This window comes from Tupaia chinensis, unplaced genomic scaffold (assembly GCF_000334495.1).
Source record: "Tupaia chinensis unplaced genomic scaffold, TupChi_1.0 Scaffold139897_1, whole genome shotgun sequence".
In the NCBI taxonomy this organism is placed as follows: Eukaryota; Metazoa; Chordata; class Mammalia; order Scandentia; family Tupaiidae; genus Tupaia; species Tupaia belangeri.
The window spans coordinates 1380838-1400853 of NW_006199776.1; the positions used below are offsets into that span (position 1 = coordinate 1380838).

Sequence of the window (20016 nt, forward strand, 5' to 3'; positions counted from 1 at the left end):
TCTACCGGAGTGTGCGGTGCGGGGGAGCCCGTGGGGGGGGGGGCTGTCCCGAATGAAGGTGACCAGGAGCACCGTGGGATCTGCTGCTCTGCGTGGCCTCCGTTTTAGAGGCTGTGTGCCGGTGGGTGCGCTTCTTTTCTTTGTTTGCAACAACAATTTACCGAAAGTTGAGAAGTCAGTAGTGCAGCCGAGAAGCCAGCGGTGACCTTGGCGCGCATCCTAAGGTCCTCCTCAGGGCACCTCTCAGGCACTTTCCCTCTTGGGAAGAATAAAGTGGGTACGCGGTGGGAAAACTGCTCCCCGAAGTGTGTGTTGTACGTTATTCCAGCAGCACTCAGGGCCTTCCCTCCGCACCCTCCTGCCCATGAGTGCAAAGAGGTTTCTGCCCCTTTCGTTCCTGCCCTCGCCATTGTTTTCATTCTGCAACCGCCACCAACCCACCAACGTTCTGGCCTCTGCGTTTTGAAGCAAGCCCAGTGTTTGTTTTAAAGTAATCTGAGGTGCTCAAGTTTTAAATGGGAGCCACTGGGTGGGATCCGGAGTAGCTCTCCAAGGAGATCTAGCACTGTGAGTTCTGCCGGGAAATCCAAGCCGGAGTTTGAGCTGTCAGCCTGTGACTGTCCCCAGTGGTGTCACCTAGGCTGGTTACTGGCTCTGATCTAGAACACTGTGTAGCCACCCCCACTCAGCAGTCCATGAAGGAGCCGGGCTGTACATTACTCGTGTGTCTTCTCTATCCTTACTAATCCTTTCCCCTCCAATTATAATTAGCTTTTCCCCTCTCCTGGCGGCCTTTTGTATTGCATTTAGTGTGAGAGAGCCACGAGCCCTTCATGATGTCAGTATTGCGAGAAAATTGCCTTCGGATGCTTCATGCCTGATGTGCTGTGAAGGAAGATACTTGTAAGTCATTATCTTGAAGCCCAGTGAGAGACCAGTGTACTTTGTATGAGGTCGAATCGGAAGCCCTTGTAGGCTGGCACCGTCCAATGCGGAAGCCAATGAGTGGGGATATTGTTAAACCACCATAGCTTAGAATGCGCTGGCCTCCCGCCAGGGCCTGAACCTCTGTCCTCAGCCTAGAGCCACCTCCTAAAGAATCCATTTCATTTTGGCTGCTTACAAATGACTACGTAGCTGTGCTTGAATATGGAACAGGAAAATCATTCAGGCCTTAATTTATCCAACGCTGAATGAATTTAAGATGCCCAGACATAAAATGAGTAGAAAAGCACAGGGACTGTGGGAAGAAGGGAGACTGCCGTTGGAGGGAGGACCGCAGCCGTGCTCGTGGGTGGAGGCTTCCGGAGGAGATAGTCATGATCACACTTTTGGCATTGAGTTGCTTCCTGATGAGTAGATTTATTAATTATGAAGTAGTAAAAATGAATGGCAGTTGAAATCGCTTAGGATCTTTCTGGTGGGGAGTGTCAAGAGAGCTGGGCTCCTTTGGGACCAGCAGATGTCGTAGCAGTTATGTCACTGGACTCTCACAAGGCTGACCGAGGTTCGAGTCCCGGACCCGGTAGCTTGAAACTCACACAGGGTGCATGTGCGTGCATGCCCAGGATCCTGGGAGGAGAATGGAGGAGAAAGGATTGTGGTGGCCATTCCCCATGGGGGTGATTTCTCACTTTCCCTCTTACTGTCTCTGCCTCTCTGGTGAACACATGTGCCCTAAAGCAAAAACCTCTACCGAGAGAGAGAGAGAGAGAGAAAGAGAGAGAGAGAGAGAGAGAGAGAGAGAGAGAGAGCTGGGCTCCTTTACCCTGGTTATCGCTGTGTTGGTACCAGAAATTGACAAAACCACGTTGAGGGGAGAAGGGACCAGCAATGGCTGATGTTCCAGAACGAGCTTGAAGTCATCGCCGTGCAGAAGGGAAGGAGCCAGGAAAGGTGTGGGGTCCCCGGTGAGGAGGAGCCCAGGCCAGAGGTAGGTGCTCAGGGTAGGAGCAGCACCTGCTGACAGACACAGGCAGGGCGAGTGTGGGTGACAGTTCACAGCAGGAAATCGGTCATCGCTCATGGCAGGCCTGGGGAGGCCAGGAGACCGGGAGGCAGAGGGAGCTGAGATCTGGCTGCTCCACCCTGACTCTGTTCACGCCCTCCCCTCCACATGACTGTCTCCGGGTCTCCTTCCTCCTGACCCCATTTTCTTGGCCCGTTCCTCAGAGGCCTTTTTCCAAACCCGACCTAGAGCAGGCCCCGCTGTGGTCCTCTGCCCAAGCATCTGTCCCTCTCTCACGGGCACGTCCCACACTGGGAAACAGCTCTTCACTGGCCCACAGCTTTGAGGGAAGGACCATGTCTGAATCCCCACCGTATCTCTGGGCCGACTCAGTAAGAGATGCTCATTAGATATCACAGAATAGAGAAATAACCTCCCTCCCTGATCCTTGGTAAGCCTGTGTTCTTAGTCCAATTTTAGTCATTACAGCTTTCCTTTAAGCTGAACTTTCTCTTCGCATGGTCGTGGGCGTGTGTGTCCTCCAGACAGAACAGAAAGACAGGGAGGAAGCACTCCCCAAGTCCTCCCGCTCCAGTTCTGTCTCTTGGGATTCCAGGCACATCCACAAATACACCCTGTGTGTTTTTCACACCACTAGGGTTGGGATTTGAACCGGCCTCAGCTCTATGGGATCTGACTCCTTTAACCACTAGGCTATAGAACTTGCCCTGAACTTTTTTAAAAAATACTTTATGATTCCTATTTGCTCACGCTTCATCATCTATCATGCCTCTGAAGTCTCATTTTCTACCAGGCCACAAAAATCACATTTGCCAAATCCATCAGTGACATACCACGTGCATTTATATTTTTTGTCCTGATCTTACTTGAATTTTCTTCATCTTTTTTCCTGTATCTGGCACCAGAAAACCAGAATCGCTGCAGTCTTGCAGTCCCTCCTGGGTTCTGTGACACTGCATTCTCCTGGTGTCCCTTTCTGCTTCTAGGTGTTTCGTTTTCAACTCCTGAGAACCACCTGTGTGGCCAGCTTCCTGGGAGACGCCAGACTTTGCATGTCCACAGCCCGTTAGGTTCCGTAGGTCTGAGCTGAACCCAGCCTCTTCCACTCTGCACACCTGATCTGCCTTCCACGTTTCCTCTGACAACGCTAGCCCTCTTTCTGGCTTCTGTACAAACCAGAGTTCTGTTGCTGAAACTTTGCCCTCTTATCCTCTGCTTGCTGCACGTCACCAAGACCCAGCTCTTCCTCCTTCTCTGTACATGTACATACACACACACCTGTGTATACATGTGTACTTAGTAAATTAAGATGTATAGTATATACATATTGCATTTTTAAAATTTTGCTATAGGGCATGTGCATGAGAGAGAAAGCAAGAAAGCAAGAAGGCATCCCCTGGGGGCTGGCTGTGCTGCCTTCCCTTCTCTTCCATTCTCCTATTGGGATTTTGAGCATACACAAGGCGTGCTGGATGCATTTTCAGATTACCAGGTCTGGGACTCGACCCGCACAGCTGACCACGTGGGACCCAGCTGCCTTCACCACCACGCCACTGGCCAGTCCTCCTCATATGTTGAATGCAGTCCTTCTCATTACCTCCCTCATAGCTGCCTGAGGTTTGAGACCTCAGCATTTGCACCCCGATTGTTGTAATAACCACCTCGGACTTCAGGGTTCTCAGGTGCAAGAAATAGACCTGGATTCCTGCTATGATAAGTGAGAAGTTGTTGGAAGGAGACCAGGTACTTCGCATGTCTGCAGAGAGGCTGGAAACTACCCTCCAACAGTGTACCGAGCAGGGGACGCACTCGTCCTCGTCCTCGTCCTCTGGGGAGGCCATCTGCTGCTTTCACTGCCTCCCTGTCACTCAGTTTTCCCACTGCCGGGACTCCAGATGTGGCTGAACAGCATCAGATCTAGAGGCAGCCACCTGGAGGCCTAGGCTAGGCGCTGTGCCCGCCCTCTGTGCGGTGGGGAGCTGGGCCTCTGCCTCGAGCTTTGGTGGTGGAGACAGGATCTGACTCCTGCTTCAAAGCCACTGCAAAGTGGGCCTTCCCCGAAATAGGAAGGGAATTGCTTTTTAAAACTTTTTGTGCTGGGGCCAGCAGATGGTGTAGCAGTCACATTGCTGGGCTCCCACATGGCCGGCTGCAGTTCAAGTCCCGGACCCGGTGGCTTGAAACTCAGGCTGGGTACGTGTGTGTGTGTGTGTGTGTGTGTGTGTGTGTGTGTGCCTAAGATCCCAGGAGGAGAATAGAGGAGAAGGGATTGCAGTGTGGCCATTCCTCCTGGGAGGTGATTCTCACTTTCCCTCTCACTGTGTTTCTCTGGTGAGCACGTGTACCTTCAGGCAAACACCTGTACCCTAAATAAAGAAAATAAAAGCAAGTTTTGTACTTTTTGGGCCATCGAGTGAGGTGGAGGCTGAGGCCACTGAATGCCTCGTAGCTGGCTATGCGGTTGGCGTTCTGGGCCAGGTGGCTTGACAAACACTCTGGGTGTGTGTGCATGCCCAAAATCCTGAGAGAATAGAGAAGGGATTGCAGAGTGGCCATCCCCACTGTGGAGGTGACTTCTCACTTTCTGCACCCCCCCACCCTGAGCACACACACCCTGTAGAAAAGCTAAAAACAAAAGGAAAAAACGTACTTTGTAGTTAGTGGTAGCGCCGGTGCACCTTCATGAGAGAGAGGAGCGCATTCGTAGGATCACATGCTGGCCATGTGATCCCTGTCCTCCAGCCCTCCGGCCTGCCAGATCCCGGCCACGCATGTGCCTACCCGTGTGTTCAGCACGACTGGGCGGGGACTTGAGCTGAGTCGGCACATGGCTTCCAGCCCTGCAGCCCGGTGTACGTCATGTGGGCCACAGGAGGCTGGGCCTGAGAGGAGTCCCACACAGCTTCCCAACACGACGGCAGATGCCACCACCCCGCTCAGCCGGGCCGTCCCACCCAAGGGCCGCCCTGTGTGTTACTCCCTTGCCCAACGAGTCTGTGTCCTTTGTTGAGGCCACTCTCTTACCCTTCCTCGAGTGTGAGAATCTCCAGCCAGACCCAGTTTGGGGTACATGTCCCTACAGGGCGTTTCAGGACACCCCGTACCTCCTTCATCATGCTGAGTGTCCGTCTGCATCGTGGTCGTTAGTATTCTTCTGTCGTTATGCGCTTTTATTTTTTGAGAGCTTTTTGCTATAGAGCGCGTGCGTTCGCCAGAAAGACAGAGAGAGAGAGACAGAGAGACAGAAAGCGAGAAATCACCCCCCCGTCCCCAGAGGGGATGGCCATGCCGCAATCCCTTCTCCTCCATTCTCCTCTCGGGATCTTGGGCATGCACGCACACACGCCCAGCGTGAGTTTAAGCCACCAAGTCCGGGACTCGAACCGCAGTCGGCTACATGGGAGTTCAGCGCCATAGCCATTAGACTAACTGCTGGTCCCAGTCATTTTTTTTCTGAATCTCCAGTGCGAGACCTAGAGTCTGTCATGTAGGAGGCCCTCGTAAAGTCTTATTAAGCGAATTAATTCATGGTGTGGCAGAGCCTCTTAGAGCACTGCAAAGAAGTCGTGTAGTCTGATTCTGTAGGAAGAGTTGCCTTCCCAACAGAGGGCCAGGCTGTGGAGGGTTCCTTACATTTTTCTGTAACGTACTTAATGGCAGAGGCAGTGTAAGCGTATGTCTTTGATCACGGGGGTCAGGGTCCAGAGTAGCTTGCCAGCATCTCAGATTTCCTTGAAGACCGAAGACTGCATTGAAGCTAAAACACATCCAGCTTTTCCATATGCCAGGAAGAGGCGGGGCCAGGCACCCTGGGGTTATTATCTCATGTAGTGCGTGTCGGGTAACCCTTTATGTTCACTCCACGGAACAGTGAGGCCGGCGAGGATCAGAGAGGTTAAACACTGTACCTGAAGCTGCTCAGCTGAACAGAGGGCGTCGGGACATGACACGAGCCAGGCTTTCAGCCTGTGAGCACTCGCCCCGATGCGCAGAGCTGCCCTGCCCTGCCCTCCATGGGCTTGGCACTTGGGAAGGTGCCCTCGGCACCCTGGGTTTGCACGTGTCCCAGTCTGAGGATTGCGGAGTGGAGAGACCAGGTGTGAAGAAGAAAGAGGATCCCAGGCCCCGGTCACCATCCTCCTCCCGGCAGCTGGCCAGGAACACACCCGGGGCGTCCTGCCCCGATGTGGGAGACCCGGGAGCCCAGCAGGCCTGGGTGAGAAGTGCCTGAAGCCCACTCAAGGGACAGGGACCCTAGGACGTCAGGGACTCCATGCATCCGAGCAGATGAGCGTGTCCTGCGTGAGCCTGTCTCCACTGAGGGTGTTGTTCTCGGAGCGAACTGTAAGCTGCGTTAAACAAGACGCGGTCCTGCACGTGTGCGTCGGGAATGGTTAAGGAAGGGCTGCAAAGACGAGTCCTAGGCCGATGTGCCGTTGTTCGGGCTGAGCATTACTGTTCCGGTTTTCTCCTGGTCCCTGCCTTCCCCAGCCCTTGCTTTGCAAAGGGAATGAAGAGGTAAGAGGTTCAAACGGTGCTCCAGCTGCGGAAACGCGTGGCCCTCGGCATGGCTGGCCTTGAGTCATACATGGTGTAAAAGGAACAGCATATGTGCTTTTTCTGTTGTTCTGGATTTTGTTGTTGTTGTTGTCGTTTTGTTTTGTTAGTTTTTAGCCATAGGGTGCATGCACTTGCTGGAGAGAGACAGAGATGGAGAGTGAGAAAGCATCCCCTGGGGGCATAGCCACATTGCAGTCCCTTCTCTTCCATTCTCCTTTCAGAATTTTGGGCACTCATGCACATGCACCCAGCATGATTTCTAAGCTGCCAGGTCTGGACTTGAACTGTGGTCAGCCATGTGGGAGTCTAGTGCCTTAACCACCATGCCAACTGCTGGCCTATGACACATGCTCTTGAACACGGAACTTGACCTGTTTCCTTGTATGTAGTCATTGGCCTTCGAGTGTGGTGTGCCAACGAGGACTGAGTGACAGGTCCATCTGTCATACTGTCTCTGGTGTGGACATCCTTGGTGGCTTGACACCACCAGCTCTGTAAACTTAAATGCATTGGGGACTTTTTGTTCCTCGCTTTGGAAATTGTCGTCAACCTTGAATACTCACCATACCTTCCTTGCTCCAGAATGTTGATGCCATTGACAGGCAGGATAACAGGGATGAATAAATTCTCTGCTTGGGGCCAGCAGGTGGTGTGGTGGTTAAGGGTGCTAGACTCCTGCATGACTGACCACGGTTCGAGTCCTGGACCTGGCGGCTTGCTTTCTCATGTTCCCTTTCCCTCTTTTTTTTCTCTCTCTCATTCTGTCCCTCTCTGGTCAAATTAAAATGAATAAATAAAGAAAGATAAAATAATTTCTTTTTTTTTTTTTTAAATCTGTGCTCCCAGCTACTGGTAATCCAGGAAGTAGCTAACCGTGGGCGGGTGGGAGAGAATGCAGGAAGCCAGAAATTCTCAGGGCCCAGTGATTTCATTCCATGACGGTGCAGGCTGGATTTGCCTCCTACCATTTCTTCGTCTACAGTTTGTCATCGTGAGAACCATGTGAGCAGTGTGGAAACTGGGAGATGAGTGTGGTCATATGTACACTTCTCTTCATTGAGTGGATTGTTCTTTTTTTTTTGGAGAGATTTTTGCTATAGGGCGCGTGCACTCACCAGAGAAAGACAGAAAGTGAGAAATCCCCCCCCCCCAGGAGGGATAGCCACGCCGCAATCCCTTCTCCTCCGTTCTCCTGGGATCTTGGGCATGCATGCACATGCGCCCAGCATGAGTTTTAAGCCACCGGGTCTGGGACGCGAACCGCAGTCGACTACATGGGAGTCCAGCAACACAGCTATTACGTTAACTGCTGGTCCCCATTGAGTGAATTGTTCTTAAAATGCACTGAGGTCAGTGGAATTAAAACTAAGTTACCGTATATCTGTCAGTAATGGTTAAGGAAGGTCTGCCATGGGAAGTCCTTTGTAATTAAAATCACTCCCCCTCTGTATGCATGTAGAAGCATGATTTAGAGTTGAAAGCAGCTTTGCAAATCCTTTCATCTAACTTCCTCAATTCAGAGTGGGGCACCGAGGCCCAGGGAGCCCCTCTTCAAGCCCTTCCTACCCGCTGGAGTGCACATTTTGCAAGCCACGATGTTTGCAGACACAGGCTTTAGTGTGTGGACTTCCACCTGAGATCTGAGAACAGGGCAGGCCTGATCCGTTGGCGTCCATGTTACTCACTGCCTTTTGGGGGCATTTACAAAACCTACGTGGAATGTTCGATCACTTACAAGAGTTCCTATTTCACCTTTTGTGTGTACTTCAGGAGAATCTAAGATGAGGCGTTGTGAAATCTCAAATAGATCCTCTTAGATCCCGAGCTCTGGCAGTGGGAGGCCGAGGGAAAGGCCATCAGACGGTGAGCTCACTTGTTTTCATTCCGTAGAGACTATCCTGCAGGGGAGGTGAGCTCTGAGGCTGCTGGTTGGGTCAGCACGCTGGTACCAGGGAGAAGGTGTGTGAGTTGGTGGCACGCCCCTGCGGTGGGAGGTCTAGTTCTGGTGCATGTTGCCAAGCAGATGGCATCTCACAGCCTCACTTTCCCAGGAAGGTGCCTCTGTGGGCCTGGGGCTGGGCCTGGTGCATTTGGGAAGTGGCCGTGGGCCTGCCACCATGTGCGCCCCTAGCCACCAGCCAAGATCTCCAAAACAGCAACTGCCTGGATCTTGACCTGAGGGCGCACAGACCTCAAAGATGCGGTAGCCCAGGGCTGGAGGGCGCCCCGAATGACCCGCCGCTGAGTTGGGGGTGCCTTGCTCAGCAGTGCTGCTCTGGACTCGGGAAGACCGCACAAAGCCTGTGTTATGAGGCTGATGTCTTACGGGATTTATGGTTTTAAAGATGTGCGTGGGGCATGTTTGTGTATATAATATCATCTGCGGACTTACATGGTAATGCATTCTCCAGCTTTGTGCTGACAAACAGGATTTCATTTTATAAATGACCAGGAGCATTTTCTTCCAAGGAGCCGGGGGAGCCAGGAGATGCTGTCAGGGTGCCCTAAGTAACTGTGAGCTCGGTGGGCCCAGCCAGGGCTGTGTCCTACCATTTAATTCCATCCGACACTGGCTGCCAGAGCTAGGGCAGACCCCACAGACTAGGGCTCAGGCCCACAGACTACCCCTCTAGACGCCATTCCCAGGTCCGCACTGGTCAGCCAGCTAGGACACTTTGGTTCGCTGGTTTGCCAGAGCAGCTCACAAAACACAGCCTAATGAAGAGGTGGGTAGGATGGGGTGTGGGAAGAGCCCCAGCATCCTGGCCCTTTTCAAGGACACCACCCCTCCCAGAGCCTCCCCATGTGGCTGAACCATCAGCCTTTGGTGACTGAACTCAATCTCCACCCCCTCTCCCCTCTCCGAAGTTTAGGAGGGCTAGATCTGGTGGCAGCTGAAAGTTCCAACCCTCTGATCCCCGGGTCACCAGTCCCCATTTTGGGGAGAGTCACCTTATTAACACAAGATAGTAACATTGTGAGGTGGTTATTAGGAATAACAGGAGGTGCTTCTCTTGGGGCCAGCCGGTGGTGTGGTGGTTAAGGCAGCTGGGTCCCACATGGCCAACCGTGCAGTTTGAGTCCCAGACTCGGCAGTTTGAAAAACACCCAGCATGTGTGCCTAAAATCCTGAGGGGAGAGTGGGGAAGGGATTGCAGCGTGGCCATCCTCCTAGACTGTGAGTTCTCACTTTCCTTCTCTGTCTTTGTCTGTCTCTCTCTGGGGAACACACATGCTCTGTAGCCAAAAAAAAAAAAAGAAAAAAAGACGCTTCTCCCGCTTTTATCACTCAGGAAATTCCAGGGATTATAGCAACTCTGTGCCACTAATCACAGATATTATTGGGTCGTCGGGGAAGTCACACGTTTTTGCAGAGAAACACAGAAAATGACGCCATGACTTTCGCAACTGAGAGGCGCCCCTGTGGTTCCCGCCATGGAGAATCCTCTCAGGGCTTCGCGGACCGTGCCCAGGAGCCGGGGCTGAAGGCCAGATTCATATTTCTTCTAGTACCCCAACATCGCACAGCCCTGCCTGCCAGGAGGAGCTTGGGCCACTCCATTTAGAGTGTCTCTCTGCTTTCGCCGTCTCTTCCTCCCCGAGGCCTGCCTTCCTCGTCACAAGCACATGGCTTGGAAGACCACTGCCACCCCCGCCGGGCTTGCCTACCTCGGCAGGCAGTCGGGAACTCGGCACGGGCTCTTAACCTAGTGAGCCGGATTTGGGCCACCTCGTAAGCTGAGCATGCTGTGAGGTGTCCAGTTTCTCCCAAGGTGGTGAGTCGTGGCCACACTGGTGGCAGGGCGCTGGTGGGCCTGCCCCTGTGCCAGCTGAAGGGACCACGTGCGCGGGAAGCTCTGCGCAGACAGCTCCTGCAGGAAGTGTGTGTGAATGAGGTTGATAATCGCGCCGAAGACCGCCCTGCCCGGACCTGCCTGTCTGAGAGGGAGTCCGCATTCCCTGTTCTCTTAAGAAGCAGGAAAGAGGGGGACCAGCAGTTAGCGTAATGGCTGTGTTGCTGGACTCCCATGAAGTCGACTGCGGTTCGCGTCTTAGACCCGGTGGCTTAAACTCACGCCGGGCGCGTGTGCATGCGTGCCCAAGATCCCGAGAGGGGAATGGAGGAGAAAGGATTGCGGCGTGACCATCCCCCTGGGGGGGTTGATTTCTCGCTTTCTGTCTCTCTGTCTGTCTCTGTCTGTCTGGCAAGCACACGTGCCCTATAGCAAAAACCTCTTTTAAAAAAAGGCAAAATAAAAAAAGCAGGGAAGAGTGTGCTTGAGCCAAGAGCGTTCTGTCCTGTGAAGTGCTGTGGTCAAAGAGCCCTTACTGGCCAGCACTGGTAAACCGCTGTCACCTTGCAGGGTTACGGTGAGGACGGGCTAGTCATTACGAAGTAGCCGAGATGAACATGTGCACTCCTCAGGTCCACACGGCTAAACCCTGGACTCGGGCGTTCAGAGGAAGGGGGTCATTGAAGACAAGGAGCCCCTCCGGAGAGCTCCCCAGGAGGCGGGACTGGGCAGGTGGCCATAGTGTGTGGAGAGAAGGGAAGGGGCTGCTGGGAGCTCGCACAGCAGAGGGGGGCGGGGAGTGGCTCTGGCAGATTTCAGCCTTTCACGGGAGCAGGGAGGGAGGGTTCGCGGGTGGGAGCCGCAGGCAGGACCCAGGTTTGCTGCTGAGCTTCCAGGAGGGAGGAGTGTGGGAGAGGCAGTCAGGTAAGGAAACTCTAAAATGCAAAAGCAGAGGTGAGCAGCGTGGGGTGGGCACGAGGCCGCGTCCACTCTCTGACCGTGCAGTGAGCAGGAGGGGACAGCGCAGGCCTGCCAAGTCCAGGCAGACTTTGGGCCGGCTCTTCAGGATCAATGCGGGCCGAGGAAGGCCGGCCACGGAGGAATGCTGCTGGTGTTGGCTGCTCAGTGGGCCAGCCAGGAGCCAAGGTGTGGGCTGGCTTGGTGCTGTGGGAGCTTCCTTCCTGGGCTGTAGGAATGCCTTGCTCAGACGGCCTGCAGTGGCGGAGGAGGGCAGGAAAAGTGGCAGTGCAGCCTGTGGAGTTGGTGTCCAAGCTGGCGGCTGCGTTCTGCTCTGTATTTTCTGGAAGGTCAGAAAGGGAGGGAGCCCCCCCCCTCGCTCCCCACTTCTCTGGGTTTCCCTCATTAACAAGGCTGACGGAAAGCAGCTCACTGAAGAATTCCAGGCGGAGGGCTTTATAGGTGGGACTGGTTTCAATTATGTGGCTCACTGGACCACAGCTCTGACTTGATGGTCAGGCTGATAACCCTGGAAGGACAGAGGAGCTTGCTTAACATTCCTGGCCTCGCCCCTTCCGCCCTGCGCTGGGGTTGCCCCTCTGCATCTGCTTCAGAGTGTGGAGGAGGGGAGCCCTTCCTTGTTTTTCTGGAACTTCGGCTGACTTGTTGCAACATGTGCAAGGGTTAATCAGGTAGGTTATAATTGCTGCTGGGAGAGGCGGCCTGGCTGAAGCCTGACACAGCCCTCAGGGTTGCTGGAGAAAGGGTCATGCTTGCAATCTTTTCATTGTTTTCCTCTCTTTCCAAAGATGGGCTAAAAAAAAATCTTTCCCTTCCTCCCTCCCTCCTTTCTTTCTTTCTTTCTTTCTTTCTTTCTCTCTCTCTCTCTCTTTCTTTCTTTCTTTCTTTCTTTCTTTCTGTTTTAAGAATGATTCCATTTAACTTTCTTTATTTATTTTATTGCGACCAGAGAAGGACAGAGTTTGAGAGAGAGAGAGAGGGAAAGTAAGAAAGTAGGTCACCGGGTCTAGGACTCGAACTGCAGTCAGCCGTGTGGGAGTTCACCACCCACAACCACCACACCACCTGATGGCCTCAGGTTATTTCTTTGTTTAAGAAAATTGTCACGGGTGTACACACTCACCATAATCAAGATGGGGGAGGGGGAGAGAAAGCATTTTCCATGGGAGGTGGTCACATTCCTTCTCGTCCATTTCTCCATCCTGTTGAGATTGGGGCCACCCATTTGCCAATGTGTTCTTCACGTTGCTGGGGCAGGGATTGGAAAGGTGATCAGTTATGTGAGACTCAGCTCCCTTAATCACTAAGCTATAGCCCAAGATAGGTTCTTAAGGTTTGTTTGTTTGTTTGTTTGTTTTTGCTATAGAGTGCATGCCCTTGTAGGAGAGAGAGAGAGAAACCACTCCCCAGAGGGGATGACCATGTCGCAGTTCCTTCTCCTCCATTTTCCTCTTAGGATTTTGGGCATGCACACATATGTGCCCAGCATGATTTTTAAGCTGCCGGATCCGGGATTCAAACCACACAGTAGGCTATGTGGGATCCAGCACCTAAGCTTCCATGCCACTTACTGGCCCCCAAAATGGGTTCTTGACATAACATGGGGGTCAGTAGACCAGTGGATAAAGTGTACACTTCCCATGTTTTAGCTGAGATTGGGCATGCTCACGGTGGCAGGCTCTAGCCATCCTGACTATCTCAGCCCTTGACATTCCTTTTCCAGTAGTTCTTGGTGACCCTTTAAATGTAGTTGGACCAAAAGAAAAGCGTAAGGCATTGACTTTTGTTGTGGTTTAGTTCCTGGACTCATTCCACAGTTGTAGCCGAGCATTTCTGTAAGCGAGGATGTCAAATGCCAGTTGGACTGTGTGTCCGCAGAGAACAGGAGTGGACAGCTATTACAGCTGGTGCTGGCGCTAGAAGACCACAGAACCTTCCAGCACGTGGTCTCTGAGGGTAGTATTGTTTGTTGTTCCTTGCCCATTTTTTCCCACAACGCCGTCTCCCTATTTTGTGAAAAGGTCGAACCTGTTTTCATTGTGTATCTCATAGAGCTTCTGATACTAGATTTGTTTTTCATCTTTGATGCTGCTTTTTATTCCATGAATGACTCAGTTGACTCAGGTTCAATGCTGTTTTTTATTCCATGAATGACTCAGTTGACTCAGCGTAGGCTGCTGCTAAACTTGGCGGCTGGTTGCCACTGGCATGCCCTCGGACAGGAAGCGTTCAGTATAGATATGACAAACCAGTTTCCAAGCTTAAAAATAAGAGGGGGATTTCTGGACAGAATGTGTGTGTCTCACATCAGCATGTCCGATCAGCGTTGAAGGTCAAAGCCAACTGCTCGGCTTTCTTATTTCTCCCCAGGCTGTCACTTCAACTGACGTTTTCTGTATAAATTGAAACTTATTTCGTGGTGTCCATGTTTTGTTGGTTTCTAAAAATGAACTAAGACTATCTGAATAGTCATGAGAATCAGCCAGAGTCAGTATTCTCTCCTTGTTACCTCTTATTTTCAGCTCCTTTTAAATCAAGGTGGAGAAATCTTTTATTTACTTATCTATTTTTAGTTTAGTTTTTTTTTTTTTTTTTTTTCCTATGGGATACGTGTGCTTACTGGAGAGAGAGAGTAATCACCCACCCCGGGGGAGATGGCCATGTCTCAATCCCTTGTCCTCCATTCTCCCCTCCCCTCAGGATTTTGGGCATGCACACACATATGCCCAGTGTGATTTTCAAGTCATGGGGCCCAGGACTTGAACAATGAAGTCAGCCATGTGGGCCCCAGTGCCTTAACCACCAAGCTACCAGCTGGCATTGTGGAACACTCATCTCAAATGGAAGGTAGCAAGTTGCATGTGCTCCATGACTTGTCTTCTGGAATCGAAGGCCCACAGAAGGGAGGATCTCCCCCTCCCCCGCCCCCAAAGCTATTTCCAATCAGTCTCATGATTCTCAGACTCTTTTTGGTCAAGTGGTACCTGAGCAACTAGGAAGAATCATGTTATTTTACAGATACCAAGAGGTTTTTTGATACCTTGTACCTAAGGCTCTTGTTTGAGGACTTTAACTTCAGGGGGTCAGCAGATGGCATAATGGTTGCGTCTCTGGACTTTCACTTAATTGATTGCAGTTCCAGTCCTGGACCTGGGGGCTTGAAACACACGCTGTGGTGCATGTGTGTGCGTGCCCAAGAGCCTCTCATGGAGGGGAAGGGAATGCGGCGTGGTCATCCCCCGAGGGGTGATTTCTCGCGTTCTGTCTCTCTGTCTCTCTGTGTCTTTCTGGCGAGCACATGTGCCCAATAGCAAAAAGCTCTGAAACAAACAAACAAATAAAAACTTCAGGCTGACCCCATGGCCTGGTGGTTAAGGGAGCTGGGTCTCATTTGGCCGACCATGTGTTTGAATCCTGGCTCCAGCAACGTGAAAAACAGCCGAACATGTGTGCCCAAACCCAATAAGATAGAGTCATGGAGTTGGGATGGCAGCAGCCCCATGCCCACTGTGGGTGCTTTCTCCCTGCTTCTCTGGCAAGTGCACGCCTAGCAAGAAAGTCACTTTATATTTAATTTTTTCTCACTGTCTCCCTAAATAATGTAATTTCCCTCCCTTAACTTTAAAATAATCTTTCTCAGATACAGCATTTATTACGAGAGCACCTCTCACAACAATAAAGCATCTCTCTCTGAATCCTCAGCTCTGCAAATGTTAGTCTCTGAGCTTCTATTTGTTTTTCAAATGAGAAGCCAGCCGTGCCCAGTTTCTGTAAAGATGATTTAAAATACAAAATGCATGCAAATGTTTATTTTGGGTTAGGGCGGAGTCATAATGATTCTTTGGGCCACCTTTAGAGGTTCATTAGATTTCATTTACAGAATTTTGAAGCTGCAAGTTTATCAAGAATGAGGTCACCGTTATTGACCTTGGGCAGTGCACTGCTTGACCCGGAAATGCTTGTCCTCCCAGTCCTCAGTGTGGACTCCTCCTTTTTTTCCTTTGGATTAGAGCTCGATAAACAATCTGGCTTTCTGAAAATGCAGGACTCCTGTGTATACCACAGACCTGTTTCAGTAAGATGCTTCCAGGGAAAAAAGGGAACGTTTTTCCTTAAGCCACAACTTGCGCTGAGTAAGACAATTCCTTGCTCTGAAATACTCGTTTCTTTTAGCTTTGGAGTGATCAGGGCCCTTGAACCTGGAAGTGGCTGTAAGACTCTTGTAGTTTTTGTGGTGATGGGCACATTGTAGGCAAACAGAAAATGCTGGACATCGCCCAAGTGTGAGGATTGGCGCACGTGGTCCAGAGCAGAAACTATTTTTTTAGAATTAAAATATTTGCAATTTTCATACTAGTCATGCTCACTCAAAGGCTGACACTTGTTCTGCCTCTGGTTTTTTGGTGTTGTGCTCAGCTGGTTTAGTTTCACCATCCAGCGTGCCAGCAGCCGCCAGAACCACAGTGATATGCTAACACCCTGTGCGTGTGGGGGCATTAGGAAGGCCTGGTAGGACCTTCCTGCCGGTCCCTTCTGAGCCCCTGTGGGTGACAGTCTCCTAGTCTGAGTTTCAGATCACGGTGTTGAGCCCAAGCTCAGAGCAGTCAGATGCCTAGGGGTGGCCTTACCCAGACCCAGTATGTGCAGGTCGATGGTGGCTGCAGTGGGGTAACTCCTGTCTCTGTTGACAAGCAGTGGACCCTGAAGAGAGCTTTCAAAGGGGAGGTCGAGCATGCTTTCTTATTGATCACCATTGGCACGTCTTGTGGTAATAACTGAAAAAGGAGTGTCTTAGGCAATTCGTTTTGGAATGCCCCCCTTTTTTTCCCCAGTGGTTTTTTTTTTTGTTGTTTTACCTCAAATACATCTTTCCATTCCAATCATTCGAATTGCATTCAGGTTCTAGCCGTTTGAAGTCTAGTGGCGAGGGCCCAGAAAACCACGGAGTGCTTCTGCAATGCAGATCAACACGTGAGAGTTAAAGAAGCCTATTACTAGTTATCACTGGTTAAGTCTGACTTACATAGCAGTTTTTAGGAGAAACATTGGAGAAGAGAAAGGTGTGATGTGGCTGGAAGACAGAGAAATAGGTGAGAGAATGGAGGGAAGACTGAGCTGTGTCTAGGAGGCCTTTAACCTCTATTGAATGATTTCAAGAGCTGGGCTCCAAATCCAAGCTTCCCTTTCAGTTTATACACACAAGACAAAACTGGACTTTATCACATTTTAACAGTAAATTAAAGGGGTCAACCATCTTATTTACTTATTTATTTTTAGATTTTTGCTAGAGAGCATGTGCATTTGCCAGAGAGACAGGAAGAGGGAAAGTGAGAAATCATCACCCCCTAAGAGGGATCCAAACCTCAATCCCTTCTCTTCCCTTCTTTCATGATTCTGGGCACTCCCACACCGGCCCTCCAGTGTGTTTTTCAAGCGTCCAGATTCGGGACTCAAACCACAGAATCGGCTGTGTGGGACCCAGCACCTTAACCACCACGCACCTGCTGGCCCTGTCAGCCATCTTTAACTATGTACAAACATGCCTTGAAGGCTATCGGGTATGGGTGGGAATAGCAAGCTAGTGGTCAAAAGGCTCTAAGTTGTGTCTGAAAGGACAATCTTGCCTCTGAGACCCAAAGGGCCCCCAACACTGGCCCTTGCTCAGCATGTGCAGGCAGAGGAACAGCTGTGGGAAGCCCTCTGCTGACCCAGCACCAGCCTGTGGCAGGGCTCTGAGCATCTTCTCAGCTACCCCAGTGATTTAAAAATATGTAAAAATGTTTCGGATTCTTTCCCTTTACACAGAATGCAGGGAGCCAAAGTCAGCTGAGAGAGGATGACCCATTGCCTGACCTGTTGGTAGTTTACCAGATGCTGTTAAAACCTTGGCTAGCTATGAGGTTATTAAGGCCTACATTTGGAACCTGGAATTTTAATCCAAGGATTCTGTAGCTTCCTTTTCTTGACTGTATCTAATATTGCTGTGTTTCATGGTAATGTGAACTTAGTGGAAGAAAAATACTTTACCTCATAGTGCTAGATATTTGCTATTCACGAATTAAAAATATATATATATATATATTTTATTGCCATAGGGCACATGTGCTTGTCAGAGAGAGAGGGAGAGGGAGAGTGCAAAATCATCCCTCAGGGAGATCAGCTCTACCACAATCTGTTCTCTTCCATTCTCCTTTCGGGATTTTGGGCACACACGCACATGCGCCCAGTGTGATTTTAGAACCCTTGGGTCCTGGACTCAAACCACGGCCATTCATGGATTCAGCCACCTTAACCACCTGGTGGCCCCTAAATTCCCTTTCAATGTTAGTAGAGTCTCTAAACACTTATTTAAAAAACAGTTCCTAACGTTTGGTAGGGCAAACTGGTTTACTGGTTTCATTTTATTCTGTAGGATATAGTGGAAACTGATTTTATTCTGATTCACTAATAAGGAAAATATGGCAGAATTCATTTCGTAAACTTACTGCAGACCACGGCCTGCACTGGAATGTGGGTGGCGTCCTGGCATTTGGGTGTGTTCTGGGGAAGTAAAGGTACAGAGAAGCACTTGTTGGTTGCCTCTGTAAAGATGAACTGTGCAGCTGACAGCTTAAAATACTGCATGAGGCTGCATTGCTTATCCAGCATTAGCATCTGTTTCCTTCATTCCAAGATCAACAAAAGCCATTAAAGATGGATGCCGAAAAAGTTCTTTTTTGGCAGATCCATTAATCCCCTCACCATCCTTTTCAAAGAAGGGGTAGACTGCATGACGTAAATTGACAAAGTACCAAGACACTAGTTCAAGGGGAAACTGTTCTGTTAGGGTGGATTTAATGTTCATATTTAGAAACTGACTCAAATCGCACATTCAAAGACTTGATTCATTTCCCTCCAAATGTACTTTTTATAATACTAAGGGTCTTCCAAAAGTTCATGGAAAATGTGTAGTGTGGAAAAAGTATGTGTGGATTGCAAATTTTTTTTGTACTAAAAATGAACTTTTACTTTAATTCGGTTTTCACATGAATTTATTTATTTATTTATTTATTTTGGAGTTGTTTTTGCTATAGGGTGTATGCTTTTGTCAGAAAGACAGAGAGAGACAGAGAGACAGAAAGTGAGAAATCACCCCCCCAGGGGGGATGGCCAAGCTGCAATCCCTTCTCCTCCATTCTCCTCTCGGGATCTTGGGCACGCACGCACACGCTCCTGGCGTGAGTTTAAGCCACCGAGTCCAGGACTTGAACTGTGGTTGGTTTCATGGGAGTCCAGCGACATAGCCATGACGCCAAGCCAACTGCTGGTCCCTCAAATGAATTTTTTTAAGTTCCTTCATATACAGTGTCTCACATCTTTGAGGTAAATTCGATACTATTTTTCTAAGATACCTTCTGCCTGTCACAGTGACAGGAATATTAGAAATCATATCAAGAAGAAGAGTTGAGGCCGGCTGCTGGCATGGTGGTTAAGGCAGCTAGATTTCACAAAGTTGAATATTTGGTTTGAGTCTCGGACTGGCAGTCTGAGAGCTGTGCAGAGCCTGCATGTGCCCGCAGGGGTGCCCAAATCTCAAAGATACGGAGAAGAGATTGTGTGTGACCATCCTCCATGGGGGGGGGGTGCTTTCTCACTTCCCCTCTCTCCCTCTGTCTCCTGGTGTTCACACACCCTCTGGCAAACGTTTAAAAACCATTTTTTGGAGAAAGACAACATACTTTATTGAAATTTTCTTCTTCCTTTTTTTATTTGACTCCAGACAGAGATTACATTCCTAGCCGTGTGAGATAGGCATTAATACACCGCGTATGCAGGTTTTATAAGGGCTCCAGTGTTTTAGAAAGTTTATCCAGACATGCTGAAGATACAAATCGACCATCGAAAACCGTACCTTAATCCTTCTGAAACGGTTGTGTTAGTTAACACTTTTCCTTCTTTCTGAAGATCTTTGTCTGTGGTCCTGCCACAGGGGCCTAGAGTGTGAATGCGTTCTTCTGGAACATGAGTGACTCCTGGAGTCGTTACGTGGGGCGCAGCCTCTGCAGGGCTCCAGAAACAGCCTGGACACTGTCCCTGCTCCTTCCCAGCCTGCCAGTCACACCGGCTCTCCCCTCAGACAGATGGTACCCTAAGTAGAGCCGCTCCCAGCACACCAAGACTGACTGCCGGGTAGTAATTGCATTTGGCTTCCTGTTAGACCCCGCGTGTCAGAGCAGGAGCAGCAGGCGTGTCGCCCAGGGCTTCTCACTGCATTGGCACCTGATCTGCCAGGCATATTCCCATTTATAGAAGCTGGACTGGAATCTGCAGCAGTCACTTTGAAACTCTGCACCAGAGACATCAGGACAGACCCATGCGGGACCTGACCAGGGGCAGGTGGCCTTCGCCAGAGCAGGAACATAGGCTGTGGGAGAGCATGGCTGGCCTCAAGGAGTGGAGGTTAGAGGAGTTCCCAGCGTGCGTGTGAGTAAGTCCGGTGGGGGAGACGCTTACCTGGGTTGGAGAGGGTTAGGAAGGACTCTCAGACTCTCCGAGGTGGCTGGTGCTGGCACGGAGTTTGGGAAGGGTGGGTGCATGCCAGCACCAGCCACCTCGGAGAGTCTGAGAGGTGTGGTGCTGGTGCCAGTGGGTTCAGTGGGTGATTTTTGGAGGCCCGGGCAAGGAGTCAGTCCTCTTCAGCCACATCACGGGAAGAGGAGTCCCTGTGGGTCTCCT

The 20016-nt window shown here is 50.6% G+C and overlaps 1 protein-coding gene across 6 annotated transcripts in view; it reads left to right on the forward strand.

Annotated features, from left to right (window-relative positions):
• TNFAIP8 (TNF alpha induced protein 8) overlaps window positions 1-20016 on the forward strand; it is a 139532-nt gene that overhangs the window by 92278 nt on the left and 27238 nt on the right. Inside the window, exon 1 of one of the 6 annotated variants that reach the window (XM_006162342.3) lies at window positions 103-121. The exons of 3 other annotated variants lie outside the window; for them this stretch is intronic. The gene's annotated coding sequence lies outside the window, so the exon portion shown is untranslated. Of the gene's footprint in view, window positions 1-102; window positions 122-10286; window positions 10306-11925; window positions 11973-20016 lie in introns of those variants that run through there. 2 more of the 6 variants (XM_006162341.3, XM_006162340.3) reach the window with 2 other exon arrangements.